The sequence below is a fragment of the Ptychodera flava genome, unplaced genomic scaffold, assembly GCF_041260155.1.
Source record: "Ptychodera flava strain L36383 unplaced genomic scaffold, AS_Pfla_20210202 Scaffold_32__1_contigs__length_2955704_pilon, whole genome shotgun sequence".
Taxonomy (NCBI): domain Eukaryota; kingdom Metazoa; phylum Hemichordata; class Enteropneusta; family Ptychoderidae; genus Ptychodera; species Ptychodera flava.
Window position 1 is genome coordinate 2,013,133 of NW_027248354.1, and position 18,953 is coordinate 2,032,085.

At 37.5% G+C, this 18,953-nt stretch overlaps 1 long non-coding RNA gene across 1 annotated transcript; it reads left to right on the forward strand.

The window, feature by feature from the left end:
• Positions 1-2,511: 2,511 nt before the first annotated feature.
• Positions 2,512-8,087, forward strand: LOC139127499 (uncharacterized). Its single transcript, XR_011551028.1, has 2 exons — positions 2,512-2,596; positions 7,697-8,087. It is a non-coding gene; the product is annotated as an uncharacterized lncRNA (long non-coding RNA).
• The last annotated feature ends 10,866 nt before the right edge of the window (positions 8,088-18,953 follow it).

The following is an 18,953-nucleotide window of genomic DNA, read 5'->3' on the forward strand; positions in this document are numbered from 1 at the left end:
ATGTAAAGATGTTGTTTTTGGAGTACTACCACAAAAGGGGAACGAACTTTTAAACCACTTGTTGTTAATAGCCAAATATTATCTGTATTCCAACCGTTTTTTGTTCAAACACCATCCTTTCCCATCTTCCTAGAAAAAGTAAGAAATATCCTTTTCACTGAAAGAAGTATTGCTAAAAAGACTGGGAAGATGGAAAGCTTTAGATTAAAATGGAAAATCCTTTTTCCCTTTTTTGAAGTGACTCTTTAAATTCCTTGGTACATTTTTGTAAAGACAGTCCCTCTTTGTCGGTTTTATGTTTTTCCTTCCTATTGTCTTCTGCTTTTGTAATTTCTCTGTTTTGTATGTTTTCTTGTGTCTTGTTGTTTTGCAATAAAAGAAAATGAAAAAAAAAAAAAAGATGCACCGAAACTCTGAGTAGCGAATAAATGTTTTAATCAAATAATCCAGCTCCGGACTTTCATCTACCTATGGCTCTAGTTCAACTATTGCACTCTGCCAGTCCGATGAAGACATCAATCTACGTCCTTCTCGTATATATATATATATATATATATATATATATATATATATATATATATATATATATATATATATATATATATATACTATATATATATATATATATATCAATTTATTTCTTAGTGGAGCTTTAACTGTATAAACAATGACACACTCTTCAGGGTCCTGTAAAGTTGTTGATGCTAATGCATTTATATTTGTAACAAAAGAGATACAAGTCAAGGATTGTCTCCTTCTGACTTAATACTCCACGTATTACCCAATATCTCGCACAAGGCAGCCTGTCCAATTTGTAGTTTATATGCAAAGCATCTCAATTGTCAGTTATCAATTATTCGTGGTCTGCAGATGCCACTTATACAATAACTTTCTAAGCAAATCATATCAACTCAAGTGTTTATTCTCTGACAAACAATAAAAACCTCAGATAAATTTCTTTTATCGTATATTTTAGTAATAACCAATATTCTCTGTTTGACAAAAATGAGCATTTAGTCTCCTTAGTTTTTGTTTTTTTATTGTTGTTTTTGTTTTTCCTTCTTTCCTCGCAGTTGAGGAAATTTCACATAATCTTCATAAAACGTTAAAATGACAACATTACTTGCTTAAAAGGACGTTTATCGATTCTAAAGCTTGTCTACATTTTGTTTTACTCACAGGGGACATGCGAAACGTCCATTGAAAATCCCCCTGGCCATATGACATTCGTTACGAGGAATCTTCAGAAGTGTGCCTTATTCTTCCATCGGCAGAATTTATCCAGTCAACTTGATGCCCTAGTGTGCAGGTTTCAGGTATATTTACCCATCAATTGAGGTTCATTACGTATGTCTCAGCGAGTCATAGTCACTTTCATGAAGCAAAACATAATCACGTGTAAACAATGTTCCTATTCCGTCTCCTTGTGAAATCGATCATACCATTGCCCGGAAAGTATCCACCTAAATATATACGTGACTTCCCTGGCAGACTCCATTTGCAGTTATTTTTCTTGACTGACGATGGACAGCACATCAGGGATGTTGCCGTTACGTGTAGTACTTGTCCTGATCGGTATCTGCGGTGGTGTTGTTGAAGCCCAGGGGCAAACAGGTTCTCACCAGGTATGCAAACTGCATTTCTGTTGCGACTGCTAAAAACGCGGTCAAGAGTACGAATACTTCGAGTAGTGTGACCCTACTTCGATTGCTCAATCAGTCGAAAGTTTAATGTGTAATGCAATCAGCTGCGTGTGCCTTTGAACTTGTATAAGCACTGACAGCTTTTATTATACAAACAGTATGATCATGACTGATACTTATATGAAGGGCTATATTCTGATCTTCCACGTTATGTTCAGTAATCTTCACAAATTATTCAAAATAAAAAAAAAACATATACCTTGTCAACTAACGTAACACGCATGCAATTTGATCCACAATTACTGTACGTGAAGTTAGCTCCTACGATGAAATAAGCATAGTCGCCCCCGGGTTTGTAACTTTTCATAGATATTTCATGAGCTGCGTGCATCGACTGGCATCTGTGCGCGGCAAAGGATGCTGTGCAATATCCTTACAGGGCGGGCGGTATCCGTTGCGTTTGTACATAGTGAGAGTGTCATAATTCACTAATCAGTAAATAACAGTGTGGAAATATGAAGAGTCAAGTAGGGTCAAGGTAGTTTTACGAGTAAACAATTCATCCAAACGTTATGGTTGATATATTGACAAATTATGAGCAATTCTGTTGCCTTTGCTTCCGTATTCCAATGATCTCAGCTCTCGAGTTGCAAATTAACATGGAATTCTAGGGATGTTTTTCATATTCAGTCCAAATTTTGACAGAAGTTGGTTTGCTTTTTTAGCTTCATTCTGTAGGATGTCCAGCGCCAGCTGGTATTCCAGGAATCCCTGGCACACGAGGCAGTCCAGGTCGTGATGGGCGGGATGGGGTCAAAGGTGACAAAGGTGAAACAGGACAAGCAGGTCAGAAGGGAGGGATCGTAGAACGAGGTCAGGGCCCTGACCCTCGGAACATCAAACAATGTGCTTGGGACAAAATCAACGACAGTAGAAACAACGGAATCATTAAGGTAATCCATATTTATGAATATGACACTATATATATATATATATATATATATATATATATATATATATATATATAATATATTATATATATATAATATATATATATATATATATTATATATAGGGGCATTTATATATATATATATATATATATATATATATATATATATATATATATATATATATATATATATATATATATATATATATATATATATATATATATATAATCCCATGGTATTTTTCTCTGTTTGACGTCTCGTATACGAGTGTTTTTCGCGGAGCCGTACAACCTTCGAGCCGAAGGCGAGAAGTTGTGCGGCTCCGCGAAAAACACGAGTATACGATGACGTCAAACAGAGAAAAATTCCATGGGATTATATATTTATCACATGAACAGTCTTCTTATTTTTCTTTGATGTGGATGGATCAAAATTATTTTAACAAATTGCATGATTTTTATCGCGATTTTGTGTTTATTTACGCGGATTACTTTCATTTAACGAGTAAAGCGGCCCGTCACCCAGGAGATGTGCAAATGTTTACAGGTATACTTTCATTCATAAATCCGATTAAGCTGAAATTTCGCTACAGCGAAAGGTATCTCCACCAATCAGACATCCGGATTCGGTCACGTGCGCGTGTCAATCATTGTCTCGCGCTGGAGCGATGCCAAGGCAAGTCTGCCATCGATAGCTTTCACCGTACCGTGCTACCGACGGATAGCCATAGTATTTGGGTATTTAGAATATTTACAATTACATTTATGAAGTTAATACAATGGCACTATCGAACAGTAGTTATCATTCTTAGAGATGCTGTGCTTTTTAAAATACCTTAGCGAGCCCGAAAGATTCAGATCGATGACACACAGAGTGTACGCTTGTTGTTGTGGGCACTGCCGTACGTCACCGGTCTCCGCCGCGCCGGTGGCCATCTCAGTCGTCAATGTTTTCGTTTTATGGACTTTGACGTATCTCCCGTAGGTGCATCTCAATTTTGTTACTTGATGGGAACTCTGTTCTGTTGTACGGTGAGTGTTGTCTGAGTCAACTTTCGAAATAAATCAGATTCTACAGCGCTGCACTGCAGAGTAGGGCTACAGGTCGACAGCTGTATATGTCTTCACTACAGCCTTCCGCTGCAGGTTTGATCTCGATCGAGAAACGACGGAATAATTTGTGTGATGAAGGAAATTTATCGTTGTTCGAATGACTTTATGCTTGTGCCTTCTATGTCGCTTTCCCGAAGATTATACGGTACTCATTTATTAAGTTGAACTTTCGTTGAGGTGTATCTTTAGGGTTTATCGCCAACCGGGATCGCCAGGTACGACGTCGCTTGGCGATCGCCAGGTACGACGACGTCCACACTGAGCCTTACGACTGGAGCAGTGACGTTACTGAGCCAAATGATCGATGGTATCCTCATTCGATTCTTGGGAATAGCTAAAGCTTTAGCGACTTGGAATTTCGTTGGACATGCCTTCTATGTTTCCATATCTGGATTTATCGCGCCGGGTCACCTTTTTGTCAAAATTCCATGAGCACGGCCGAAGCACGGCATCGATCACGACAAATCGGTCTGTGTTGCGACGCGTCGACGAACGGTACCATTGCAGGAAAAAAGTTCCGGTTGATGACGTACAACAGGGGTAATATAGATTTCTTATCTGTGCTGGTGTACGTCACACAGGTGGAGATACGGGCCAGTTAATGTGATAAATAAATATAATATATATATATATATATATATATATATATATATATATATATATATATATATATATATATATATATATATATATATATAATATATATATATGGGCCGTTTGTAATTGAAAGCATGCGCACAGTAAACGCTAAGTGCGTTTTGCCTTAACCCTTTCGCCCCTCTCCTTAACGAAAGTTTGGAAGTGTAAAAATCCACCAAGTCTCATTCTGTATCTGCATACCTACAAATAATCGGTAATTATGACGCTATGAATTCACGCATACGCTAACAACCCCTCATGCTGCATGCCCGTCTAAAATCAATATTTGTTCAGCGCCAAGTAGACAATAACGCAACCAAAAGAAATGAATTGGAACAGAGTATCCAAAATGATTGATACGTTATTTTACTCGTACGCTGAACCACATGTATGTCTAAGGAATCCTGGTGTAGTGCCGGTGTCACACTAGCCTGGTATACGCCAAACAATGTGGCGCGATATTTTGCGATACATGTCGCGGGATGATGCGAAATGAAAACATGTAGTGCGATTTTTGATCACCGTAATCGAAATACAGCCGAACTCTCTTCCCCTAAACAAAAACATTGCGTTTACCATTATTTATCTACGGCCCCTAAATAAGATAGACCACATGTACGTATGTTCAACATGAAATTATAGACCCAGAGTAGTAGACTTTTCTTAAGTTCTGAGAGTTTACTTAGAAAGCGATGTACTCACTAAACCACGCGTACGTAGACATACACTTGCTTTGTTCAACCATTCAAAACAATACCGGGAAGCAACACTGCTTATCTGTATCCGACATTTAAGGAAAGTGCATGTCCCCCGGATTTTATGTAAAACGCCATAGGATTGAATAGCATTTACATTTACTGTTGAAAGTTATCATTCATGAAACGAGTGAACAAACTATGGCAAGTAAGTTGCAAGATTCTAACGGGTCAATCATACTATACAAAGTTTGAATAAGAGAGGTGTTGAGATTAAGCGACAGCTTAGCTACACATGAGGAGTGATATGTATATCGGATATTTCTGACATTACTAATTTTAGTGGGTAAGGGTAGTACGCGCAGCAAAACTGAAGAGTGTTAACCTTTTGCTCAATTTTCACTCAATGACAGTTTCGTTCGATCTCTTAGCATGTCAATAATAAAAAATCAGGGGTCACTGTGCAAAGTAGGAAACTAGAGAAACTAGCTACCTGACATTTACAGATATTGGCAATTCACAATTGCCGCCCCCCTGTTTTAACTCTACGAAAATCTACGATGGTTACTTTTTATTTCTCCTAGAACTTAAAAATAGGCCTTCACAAGTAGTACATCAGCAAGGAATCATAAAATAATCAGAATCCGAAAATCAGCCTCTTGAAGGTAGAGTTGACCCTTCAGATCCTCAGATTCAGACCTCAGATTCAGACCTCAGATCTCAGATCCTATAACTTCGGACGCAGATTCAAATTCACAAGCCTTTTACAATACCCATATTAACAGTATGATTATAATATTTAAAATAATAATTTGAATATGTGTACAAGGCAGGTATGAAAAAAAATTGTCTACATAAAGGGTTTTGCTCAGCAAGCCACTGATTAACTTGCTTCTTCCGACCCCTGAATTCCTGATCCGGCGAGGAGTCACTGGCTTCCAGCATTGATTAGTTATATTCCCTCGCCATCAATATTACGAACGATGGTAAAATATGGACGGTCGATAGCCGGCATTTACATGATCGTCGCAGTCTTGATCGTTCGATCGCTGGTGTGTTTATCGCTATGTATTGACTATAGAGGGCGTATATCGGCACTAACTTGACGTTCCTTCTGCCATGATTGCCTACACACGTTATCACATAACATAAGTGGAATCATTGTGCACCCTGTCTTCGACTGATGACGTTCTGATTCTGAGATCGAAGTTTTTAAGTTCAAGATTCAAGATAGGAATAAAATAATTTCTGAAGCCTTTTAAAATTTAAATTAAATTAAATTATTAAATGCTTGTCCTTTCAGGAATGCCAGTTCAATAAACTATCAGATACTACTGCACTGCGTGTTGTCTGGAATGGTAACTTTCGTGCAATGTCTTCTAGCACACCTGTACTCGATGGTATTTTACATTCGATGGCGCGAGAGTGCAATAACCCTTTGCCAATAGACACGTCATCCACACACATACTAATCTGAATATGCATTTCGGCTCATCAGGTATGTAACACTTACACTCACTCACCTCACTCACTCTCTCTCTCTCTCTCTCTCTCTCTCATCTCCTCTCTCTCTCTCTCTCTCTCTCTCTTCCTCTCTCTCTCTCTCTCTCTCTCCTCTCTCTCCTCGCACGCCACCGCCCGTCAAGTAACTTGGCTTAACGCTGTTGCGTTGATATATCCAGCCTAGTATAATGAGATCATATCGCTAAAAAGCTTTGTCCCTGTTTTACGTTTCCCTGATCTTGGTATATGCTCAGAAATTCAACTTTGAATTATTTTTTTAATTGTTATAACTGCTGTCAGCATGTACAATCTGCAATATTGGTTGCATACCCGGTGGTGGCAGTCCCCGATTGGTGGGTACCCATGCGCGTTACCAAATTCACGGAAAGGGGGGTTTTTCTTCAGTCATCTCGGAGATTCTAGGACCGTGAAATCGAGAAAAAGGGGTACTTTTTCAGAGTAACCTCCGAGATTAGGGGTAGTCCTTTCATAATCTCCCTAGGACACTAAATCTGGTCTAGTCTCACTCACAAAGAAAATGAAAAACAGGTGAGGGGAGGTGTATTGTCACACAGGAGCCAGCAGAGAACTCTATAAGGAAGATGATTGTGTATGAATGTGACTAAAATCAGGTGAGGACAAACATTTGTGATGTATGTACATGTATACAAAGTCAACCTCCAGGGTCAACCCTGGAAGTCAACATACTAACCTCCTGGATTTCGAAAATAAGGGTATGTTTTTACAGCTAATTTCTCCCAGATTTGCCACAAATAGGGGGCGTTTTTCTCAGAAATATTCTAGGAAAGGGGGTACTTTACAACTTGGGTACAAGCATGGGTACCAACCAACCCGGGGACTGCCACCGCCGGGGTTGCATATAATTCACAACACAGTGATCAGTACACTATGATCAACTGTTGCGGTGCAGTGCATGCCTTTCTACCCTCAAAACTCTTCCGTGTCTTGATCTCTTTCGGAATTTCATCAAGACATTTAAACTCAGGTTTATTTATCGTCCCGTGCTGAGTTGTTACCTCCACACTTACTGTTATGTCATAACCAAACCCCTGGAATTTGTCGTGACCCCGTGAATTTCGATACTCAGTAAAAGTTTTAAATATATAGTTTTAATTTCTCTATTTATTGCAGTCGAGGGTCTGTGCTTCGGTATTGGAAGAGGGCGAGTGGACATCGAATTTCGCGTAGCAACAGGTTGCTATGACTACCCAGCAGGGGATGCCTATACTGGTTGGCAGTCGGTTAGTAGGATCATTGTCGAGGAAATATCGGTGTAGCTCTGAGGCATTCTAATCAGGACAACGGGTGCATTGGAAGCATCAGAGTGTATGTCAGCAGTTGCATGGACGGTTGATTTGCTAACATCTGGAGATAGGTTAAAGAGCTGCCATTGTAACATTTTTTTATTTCGTGAAAGATTAATTCTTTATCAGAATGGTCGACTCATTTGTAACACTATCTCTGTGTGCATATGATCTACTGAATTAAAACACTGTGCAGCAATTGCTGCTTGAACTGTAAACCGTGTAGCGTACATGTATCTGAACAGATGGGAAATATTCTATAATACGTACCTTGGAAAGCCCTTAATATCAAAATTTGCGTACCACGTTTAGGACTTGCAATCGGACAAGTGCTTTAGTTGTGTGTGGGTCGATTTCGTGTATCTCGGCAGAGACTATCTCGAGCATGCATATATGCAGGTCAACAATAATGTGAATAAAAATCGGGCCTTGAAAACAATAAAATATGATTAATGACATTCACCTGTCCGCAAACACAATCATGAGTGCACGCAAAAATATTTCTCGATGATTGTATCACTTGTAAAGAAAGGTTTCTTGCTAGAGTATTGCGTTTAAGTTTGATTATCCTTTTTCAAAAAACTTGATACGACCCATTCACAGTTATCTCAATGGTGAAGTCGCGTGTCATAGAGTTGCAAAGATGAACTGTTTTTAGTTGCCCAGGGCGCATACGTACGTGTTACCTATCTATGCATGATCTTATTCTACACTGCGCGTAAGGGGGCGGGGATGAAAACTGACGAGTCGAGTGTTTCTGGAATTTGTTGTGAATACGTGGGTCTAGAGAATGGTAGATTATGGATGATACAATGCGTTCCGACTGGCCGAAGGGTATAACATTAAAATATTCCCGATAACTAGCCATGGTCAGGCACGACTTTCGATAGTCTCGATAGAAACGGGGATGCCTTAGAATTGGATAAACATAATGCTTCACTTCTTAGTTTACGGTCACTGAGTTGAGATTCTGGTCTAGGATCTTACTGCTTTCAGTAACTGAGGCTGACACACAAAGTCGTTGGCTGAACGCACCATTTACATCTTTATGCAAAGTACCAACGGTGACCACTCAATTTGCAACTCTCTACCAAATTCTCAGCTCTACTTTTGTCCAGAACGTTTACAACTTGAATAAATTGCAAATTGATACATAATAATGAATGACTCGGCATAGAGCTTTAATTAAAGAAAGTCAGAAAATATTAAAGTGTGCGTGGATTGTCAAAACAGGATGAGATGATCTTTAAACTTGAACATTTGACTCAACGTCAATCTCCGGTCATTTCTGCAGTTTAGCATCTGTTAACACAATACGTCACTCAAGGCAAGCAAATTGTCACTTTGGGTTGGGAATGTAAAACGTTGCAGCAGATCACTCTTTATTTCGACTAATAGGGTAAGTTTCGTCAATGGCAATCGTCAAGGGAATAAATATAGAAACATCACGTGTCTTAGAGGCTACAATCGATCACGTTGATTACTATAACGAAATGAGGCAGGAGGTATGGTGAAGGCATTATAACATATACGTGTGCTAGCCACAGAGTAGATTGACTTTGAAGTTAAAATTAACAAGATGGTTTTGAAATTTTGTTGTCGAGGAACTTTGACCTATGGATTAATATTTCATTTGTTTGTTTGTTAATTTCAGAGAGATATTCACACAAGTGACTCCCGACGGGGTTTTTCCTGTCAATTGATGAAACTAGAGAGTAAATGACAAAATCAATGTTTTTATTAACAAATCATTGCATTTATTTTATTAAAAAGATGTTGATCGAATTATAAAACACATTAAAGTATTTTGAACATCGCTGGAAAGACTACGCAAAGTGCAGATATCGGCAAGTTGATAAAAAATCTCCATAATTCTGTCTGAAGCGAAGGTGGCGCTCTAAACGTGTAACAGAGCGTACATTTTGTCAATTTGTTTCGCTGGATGGGAGAACGATCGATGTTTTAAAAGCCTTGTTGCTAATGAAGAAATACGTGTATTTACAGCGAGGCATGCTTCTTACAAACAATGAGCTTGACTGAGTGATATCAATATAACACATGATATAAAATCAAAGGCAGATATCAAGAAAAGTAAAAAAAAGTTTGGAATGAAACGATTTCCTGCTTGTAATCCTCTTGAGTATATATATATATATATATATATATATATATATAATATATATATATATATATATATATATATATATATATATATATATATATATATATATATGTATATATATATGTAGCTAAAGTTATACCAAGCTTCCATTATATTCCCTAATTTACAATTTTTTTTAAGAATCACGGTCTATCATACGTACAAAGCGTTAGGAACACCTCCCTATAACAGCACATCCAGTAACAGACCCCAAAGTGAACGTCGAGTCCATTTAGCTTGACGCATGCGTACTTATGAACATGCAGGAATCGTTATTTGTCAACATATTCCAACATTTTTCAAATAATACTGAGGTTACTTAAGCATTTCAAATCTTAAAGCTAAAAACTCGCTCATTATTTGCCTTAGTTGATACTTTGGAGATCAAAAACCAGGGTCCGACACCTTTGTGAAAAAAAGCACCAAATTAGCTACAACTTAAATTTACCAAAGTCTGCAAAAAGCTATCGTGGTTCTACTAAACTCTCTGGGATAATTACAATTTTGACTCTCATATCGAATACATTGTGCGAATCAATGGTTCTTCAGACCACTTTGGCAAACTTGCTGCTACAAGTTGCAGTAAAGTGAAGATTTAAGCTCCCTGTAGAGCACTCTACGTCAATTGTAGTCTCTAAAAGCGTAATTTGGAATAAACAGAGTTGTGTACAAGCTGTTAACATCGTCTTTGACGGTCTGCTATTATCCGTACACATATGACGTGTAAATATTGCTAAAACGTTATATCTGGTTTACACCGAAAATAACATCACTGATGCCCTAATGCATTTACATAATAAGTATTCGAAGTGTACAATATCTATAACCTGTCACGTATCACCAGAAATGAAATGTAATATTTGCCATTTATAAGTATCAAAGTAAGCCAATGTCAGATTTGAAATAGTGATCTTTTTGGCTTATTTGTGCAACCATGATTGGTTGTGTTTTCGGCATGTACTGTAAAAAGTACTATATACATCTATATTTTGTTTATCATTGTTGTATTTACGTTTTGTGACTAGTTTCCGAAGGCATACATTCACATTGCTCTAACAAGTAACTTTCATTTCATTAACACATTACTACAAGAGAAGACATGGTTCATCCAATGAATTGAGCCATAACTCCTTTGTGTTTCTTCTTGCGTGTCACTATCACTCACTAGTAACAATTGTTTTTCGTGAAAATTTGATTAAACATACTTCTCATAATGCCTACAGTAAATAAACATCAAACTCTGTCAAAAAACACTTGGTATTTACACTTCACTGTGTACATGGCGATGGCACTGATATAAGGAAAGAGCTGGAAAACATGAATTGCCAAGTGTACTCATGTTTGCAAACAGCATCAGCACATTTTCCAGGCTGTATTCCTGTTTGTTCGGTGCCTGCGATGAGAAAGTTTTTGTTTTGCTTACGAAATCGCTGTGAATGAATCTAGTTCTGGCATAGCTGTGTGACATCACTTTCGTCAGAGACTTTACATGTGATTGAACTCGCTTTTCAACCAAGCGCTACAAATCAGCCTAATTACATCTCGTGTCACTCACTCTCATTGCAGCAAACAAAAAAACAACTCGGGCAGTTTGTGGGCAGAGTAGTGACATACAAAAATCAAGCCCTCTTGTAATATGCCTGCAAAGTCCGCCTGTAATCGCACATACTAGCCTTTCAGGGGAAATGGATGTGATTAGAACGGCTCATTTCACACTTCCTGTATTCTCGATCTGAGTCCTCAGACCGATATTGCGATAATATTTTCAACCTGCAACAATAATTTGATCCATCCACATCAAACGCAGAGTTAGCAGACTGTTCATGTGACATATTTATTTTTCCCCTGTTTATCTTATTCTAAACCCGTAGCGCTGAGCAGCTTCTCGCTATTGGCTCGATGTTGTACAGTATTCCACGAAAAAAAATCTCGAATGCGACGAGGACGAGAGGGAGAGTTTTGTGGAATTAGATAGTAGATAGATAGATAGATAGATAGATAGATAGAGTGATAGATTATATTAACTATGCACTTTGACCCTTAACTTTCAATTAAAATTACAATATTGCTCTGCACAACTGTCATATTATATTCGATGAATCTTAAATCAACTTACAATGAACGTGAATGCTAGCATCTTGCCTCTTGAGGCTGTGTCCTCCATTGGAGTCTTACATTTCATTCACATCAGTATTGTAATAGGATTGCCTGGTATATATTTGCAATATATATATATATATATATATATAATATATATATATATATATATATATAATTTTCAGTTCAAAAGCTTTACTGTTCATGCATCAGTATAATCAGTATTTCCCTAGGCTGTTAAAAACACTTGCACACATAACCAATACCTTGAAATATGTTTAACATTCTGTGCTATAGCCTTGCAACAGTATGCAATGAGGTACCGGTACGTACAAAGCTGATTGTTTTCGGTCATTAAATCAATGGAGTCCTTTCCTCGTTCTTGTTAATTGACCGAGTATTTCAATGAAACGGGTACGGATTATTCTAAAATGTTACATCGCCGATATATTAAGGTGAGATTTCTAAACAATGTTGCAACATTAAACAGTTTTGGTCCCGATTTATAAGAATAAAATGTACATTATTTTTTATTATATTATTTTATATTTTCTGCACTTGATTCTCTTTTTATTTATTTATTTATATAATTCACGACCAACAACATGAATTTAAAATGACTTCATTTTTTAAAAAGCCATGTTTTCTCCCGCGGCTGTCGGACTATTACCGTGTAACTTTCATTCCCCAAAATCGAAGAGCAGCAGAAAAAACAACAACGCAAATGTGCGGCAAAACTGCGTGCACATGTATAGTTGTGGCCGCAAGATTTATAAGATGGCGTAGCGAAAGTGTCCGGCTTTGATAACGTTGCCTTCCTCTTTGCGTTCGTGCTGTTGATAGAAACTGTTGGCGGTGCAATCTCAGGAAGTGTGTGACGTTTGTTTATCTAACTGTTTATGTTCACTTTAAAAGTTTTTGGTCACAGAACTAGATAGGTGATCGTCATTTCAAGTTTTACTGATCTGTACCAGTTTGGGGTAACGAGGAGTTGTTCTCGAGTGGAATAGTTTCTGGTCGAAGAGATTTTCGTAAGAGAATAATTTAATTCAACGTCGTTTTGATGTAAAATGGTTCGGGACAAAGCGGTGTGGCTCGACGTTAATTGTACGAAGTGTCTGACTACCCTGAAGACACTGAGGAGGTTGACGTCTTAATTTCCCTTTTAAAAAGTAATTGTAATGCAAAAATTCATTTTATTAGCGATGTGATTATCTCTTCACGGCTCCAGTCTTTCCTGTTAAAAGATCGGTTGTACCGACCGGGTGTGATGTAAGCGTGGGTAAGTACTGTCCCCTATATCTATATTGATAGGTTTTTCTCCATCTTACCTCTGATGTAAAATTTAAACAAAAATTAGGAAGGTACAAAGCACTACGGGCCTTTGTCACTCTCTTTGCTTTAAGTAGCGTACGATCTTGAAATTGTAGATAATTTACATCACCAGATAACATGATGAATCAACGCATCTTGTTCATGTAATATATGTACACAAAACAAGACCCGTGTTATCCCATATTACCAACATCAATAAATCAATGACATTCATGAACCAGTTCGAAAAATATAGCCTGGATATTCGTTTGACCATCGCAGTAAGCCATGGCATGTTATTGAAACACCCCAATCCATAGAAAGAAATGTGTGATAGCTTAACATTATATTGTCATTAGATTTGTCACACACATCAAACATTTAAAGTCCTTTATAGAATAAAGGTTAGCTATAGGCATATTTGAAACTATAATCGACAACACTGAAGTTTCGGAACTGTCTGGATTTAACACATATACAAGAGCCAGAACTGGTTTTGTTTCCATGGTTAACTCTCACAAGACAAACGGGGTAGAACCTTAGGAATACAGAGGAAATGTTCATCTGGCAGGTTGCGTTGGCTGCTCGACACCTCAAGACTTCGATTGTTAACGGTGGCTAGTCCAAGTATGATCGATTGTGGCTGCAAGGCATTTGCACGGAGGCCGTTGGTTGCTCGGTCGCCATTGCTTCCAGCATGTTGACGCGTTGCATCTGTTTGCGAGAAAAGGCATTACCGTAATGTGTTCGATAGCTGTATGGATTGCCCCATGTCAATAGAAAAAAACTCGTCTTAGGGGGTCTATAGTTCGTGGACTACGCGATGAGATATTTCAAGACATAGTGGCAGTTAATTTTTATCACAGTGAAAGAGGACTATCACCCACAAAAAATGAGCCGGTATTAAAGAAACGAAACATTTCTTTTCACTTGTCATTATATGGAGAACCACTGGCCAACGCAGTAGTCCCAAGAACCTACAATCAGGTGCAGCCAACGGAGCTATTCACCAAAAAAGCTGTTCCAGGCGCAATTTTTGAGGGCAGGGGAAATTTAATTTTGCTCGGGCAGAAGACATGTTTTTAAGTAGCAGGGGAGCAATTTTAGGGTTTTTTTGGGCAGGGCAGATATCGGTTGAGACAGCGCTTGGCGAAAAACGAGGAGAGGGAAAGCTACTTTTAAAACGGGGACAGGGGAAGTTGAGCCATGGTGTTTCCCGGGATTGGGACACAGGGCAAGTACTTATAACTTTTCATGCCTGCGGGGGAAATGGAATGACAAAATTTGAGGGCAGTGTTTTCCAGGGCAGGGGAAATCGGCAAGTTTTTTCGCCACAGGGCAGGGGAGCTTCAAAAATTCACAGTGGGGAGGGGAAACAGGCAAAAATAAGTGGGGAATGGGTAAAAATGAAGTTTGAGTGCGGGAGGGTAGGTCGAAAATTTTTTAGTGGGAGGGCAAATTATGAACAGATAATTAATTACCCTCATGACTTAAAATTAGTCAGTTCACATTGCTTGTCACACACAATATATCCTAACATAGTAGGCACCCCTTTAAAAGTGCATTGTTCGTTGGCTGCACCTGTACAATGTCGGATGCACGTATAGCTCCTCACCGTGCTTTCAGGAAGAATGTCAGTTTTGCTGCCAGTAGGGTTGCAGATACATTCCAAGATGGAAGGAAGTCTCAAAACCTCAGCCATTACTCTATGAACAGTATAAATGCAGCAATGCATGATATTTGAGAGACGCTGAGAAAGGGCGAGGTGTGTCTTATTCTCAAGTTAACCCTGATTACACATATACGCCTTGAACCTTGTCAAAAATTAATCACTAACAAGAGACTGTGTTTACGTCTAGAGGCAGTTAATTTGTTTTTTTAACGCAGCAAATTTTATGGAAGTTGCGAAAAAAATTGAAGATAAAAGTGTCGTTGGAGAACATTGGAAACAGGAGATGATACACAAAAGTTAGAAGTTTCCATAGGTCACCAATGATTTATTACCTACCGAGTTAGTAGGCAAGGTATCAAAATAGGTCCCACTAACGGTAGCACTGAAGTTAAATACAAACATTACCAGTCAAAGAAACATGTCAAAAATTACAATAACATAAGGACCGTCTTGAATCACCAATTAATGACGACACCAGGTGTCGAGAATGGGTTAGCGCACCCTATTATTATGCTAAAGTAAAAATTTAATGTAATCTGGTAAAACCACCAAATTAGCGATGTGATTCAAACCCGGGTCATTTGTAATAAATGATTATTATTATTTTTATTTATTGTTTTACAATGGTGTGCAGTTTTAAATACAACACGATTGGATCTATTTTGGTATAATTGGATGGTGAAGTAATGTCGATTTCATCTGCAAATGTGACTTTATCTACTTTTCTTTTTACGTTACACTATTGTTTTTATGAGTAATTTGTAATATTGAAACATTCAACTATAGGGCACCTAAAAGTTTTGAGAATTTGAAAAATATGAAGATCCAATTATCCCAAATTAGTTCCAATCGTGTTATACGAATGTTAAGGATTTATTTTACACTCTTTACTATTAACTAATACAAGTATAACCATATGAGTTTTAGCAAATGAATTGTCGTGTTTATGTCGCCGTAGTTTTTCCTATTGTTATATTGTGTGGGCTGGGGATCAGAATACAAATGGTAATTTATGAGGAGGAGCTGAATATGTTGCAGCACAAAGTTAAATCGGGTAACAACTAAAAACACGGTCAAAGTATTTATAAAATGATGAATTTACCGTCAAAAGAATACAACTCACAATCTTATCTTATGACAAGGGACCCTTAAGTTTCGAGCGTCGTCTCTTAAATTCGTAATCAATTAAAACAAATCTTTGGGATCTTTCCGAATAATGTTTATTTTAACAGTATGATTTTGACAAATAAAAATACATGTGTTTTCGCATTTAACGTTAGCATTGTTTCCGTACCATAATATATCTCAGGGCAAAGTACATTCGCTATACTCAATATAATTCTGACATTAATTGTATACTTTTTCTGTTTCATTAAAGGTGTATATATTTTGTTGGCACGTTAAATTTGATTGAATAAATAATAGTTGGGCATGTAAAAGTAACCCTTTCGGTGACCTATGTTTATCCTGCCTTATTTAAATTAATACATCACCTGGGGAAATTAAAATGTTGAGTACTCGGACGAAATCAGAGAATTTGGACCGGGGATTAACACATACTGCTATTTATGATGAAACGTTTTTCAACTTCGCAAACTTTACTTTAAAAAAGTCCGCAGTGAGCCTGTAGAACTTCTCTGTTGTGATTGTCGCGGTAGGGTAACAACAAATAGTATAAATTAAATACGGGTCATCATTTGTTAGTAAATTCTCCCCTTTAACTTTTTAAACGTAACCGTCTTCCAGATTTGTTCCTAATAGTTTATTTTCACCTTCAGGCATGTTTGCTTTTGACATGCTGATCGAAAGTCAGAGTAAACCATCCAGCGGTGCCAAACTATTTCTGATTGAATATTATAATAAAATGTACAAGATATATGAAAAATCCTCTTGTGTTAATATATTATTCGAATTAAGTTTAATACCCGTCGAATGCTCTTTGGTTGTACTTCAATTAGGTATTACTCGGATATTTTTAAAAGTTTGTTAAAGTAATCGGTAATGCATTAAACAACATGTGATATGGAAATCAATAACAACAATCTATATGTATAGCAAAGCAATACGTCTAACAAGAAAATTCACATCCGACTCATGAATACACATATTACCCTAATGTATACGGAATTGTGATAACAATGTTTAACGTAGTAAAAGCAACACTCTTCATAATTGACGTTATCTTAATACCACGTGGCTCGGTTCTATTTATGCTAATATATTAATATAAGTGTTTTAAAGTTGACATGTAACAGTACCATGGCACTTGCTTATCTTAATGTCACTAGCTGGTTTACGTATCTACTCAACTATGCATGTTCATTAATCTTCCTGAATTTAATTGAACCTATTAGTAGTTAACTTTATATAATTTCTCTCATGTGTTGGTCCATTAATTTGTTCATCGTCCTCGCTAGGCCCACTGTGAAGAGTTGGTGTACTTATTCTTACAGCTTGTTTGACAAGAATATCTATACGGATTTCTTCGGATTTTGATTGTGTTTTCGTATCGAGGTCATTGTCTCCTTGCCGGGAATCGTTAATCTAGTGGTTTGTCATAACTATTTCTCCGTAGTTCTTGAATCAGATGAGATATCCCGCATGCGACAATCTTCTTTTGAGCAACGATCTTGTACTGCAGAAAGATATAACAATATGTCATACCAATGTTCTATATGGATTTTTGCCGACGTATTACCACCAAACGCTGCAAAGCTAGCCAGGTCAAATAAATTCATCACAAAAACAAGACTCTCTCGGAAGCACATGTTTTTTATTGTACATTTTAAAGATTATCTGTCATTTTCTACATATGAAATCGAAATGGTCGAATATTGTTTTAAGAAAGTGGTGAGTCACACAGAAATTATCAAGACGCTTAATTCAATCCTTAGGAGAATTTAAATCGCAAATACTAACACCAGTTCCTTGAACCTTTCTATTCAAGTAAAGAAGAAAATATGCATTTTGAACTACAATTTATAAATCTAGATGTTAATCTGGAGATTATAACATTTCTTTTGTGCGGACGTACAGATAGGAACAATATATAGCGCGAAACGGATGTGAGATGAACGCTTTACACGAATAAATGAGTTTCGCTAGTCTACGAATATTTCAATTGTTTATTGACCCTTACACATGTAGAAAGTTTAATCACATGTCCTACATCATTTATATAACCAATAAAAACGATACGTCAGTGAAATCTTTCGTATGAAAGCGATAATATGCGTATGCTTGTATCGGAAAATAGCTGGATACTACCGCAACTATAACGACTACAGTGTCTGCTACATACCAAAGATTCAGATATCGTTCAAACACGTTATGTATCTTTTTAATAACATAGTGAGATATTATCCCCTATGTTGTTGTTTTTTCGTTCTACGAGGGAAAAATCAAGTGACGTAATGACCGTGTCACTACATGGTCTACCGCATGAAAGTACTCTGTGCGTCGAAAGTTCAGGCCGGCGTCGGTGGGGTCCGGGATACGAACCCCCATATTGGCTACGAAACTGACACAGAACTCATATTTGCTAAGCGTGTGTATTCTGTCAGACTGTAGATGACTGATTTTACAAATTTTTACGTCAGACAAATTTTGAATGCGAGAGAAATAAGGGCCGCCATGTCGTTTACATCGACGAGCGAGCACATGGAAGTTCGCGATGATGCAACAAATGTTCCGACACACCAAAATTGATAGACTCGGGTTGCCGTGACGTAGAACGAAAAGAGTATAAATATGGTTCTGTTCAGAGACGACAAACTTGGCTTGTACATGTGATAAGTGTCATCATAATATATAAAAAGCATGGTAGCTTTTGATTTATAC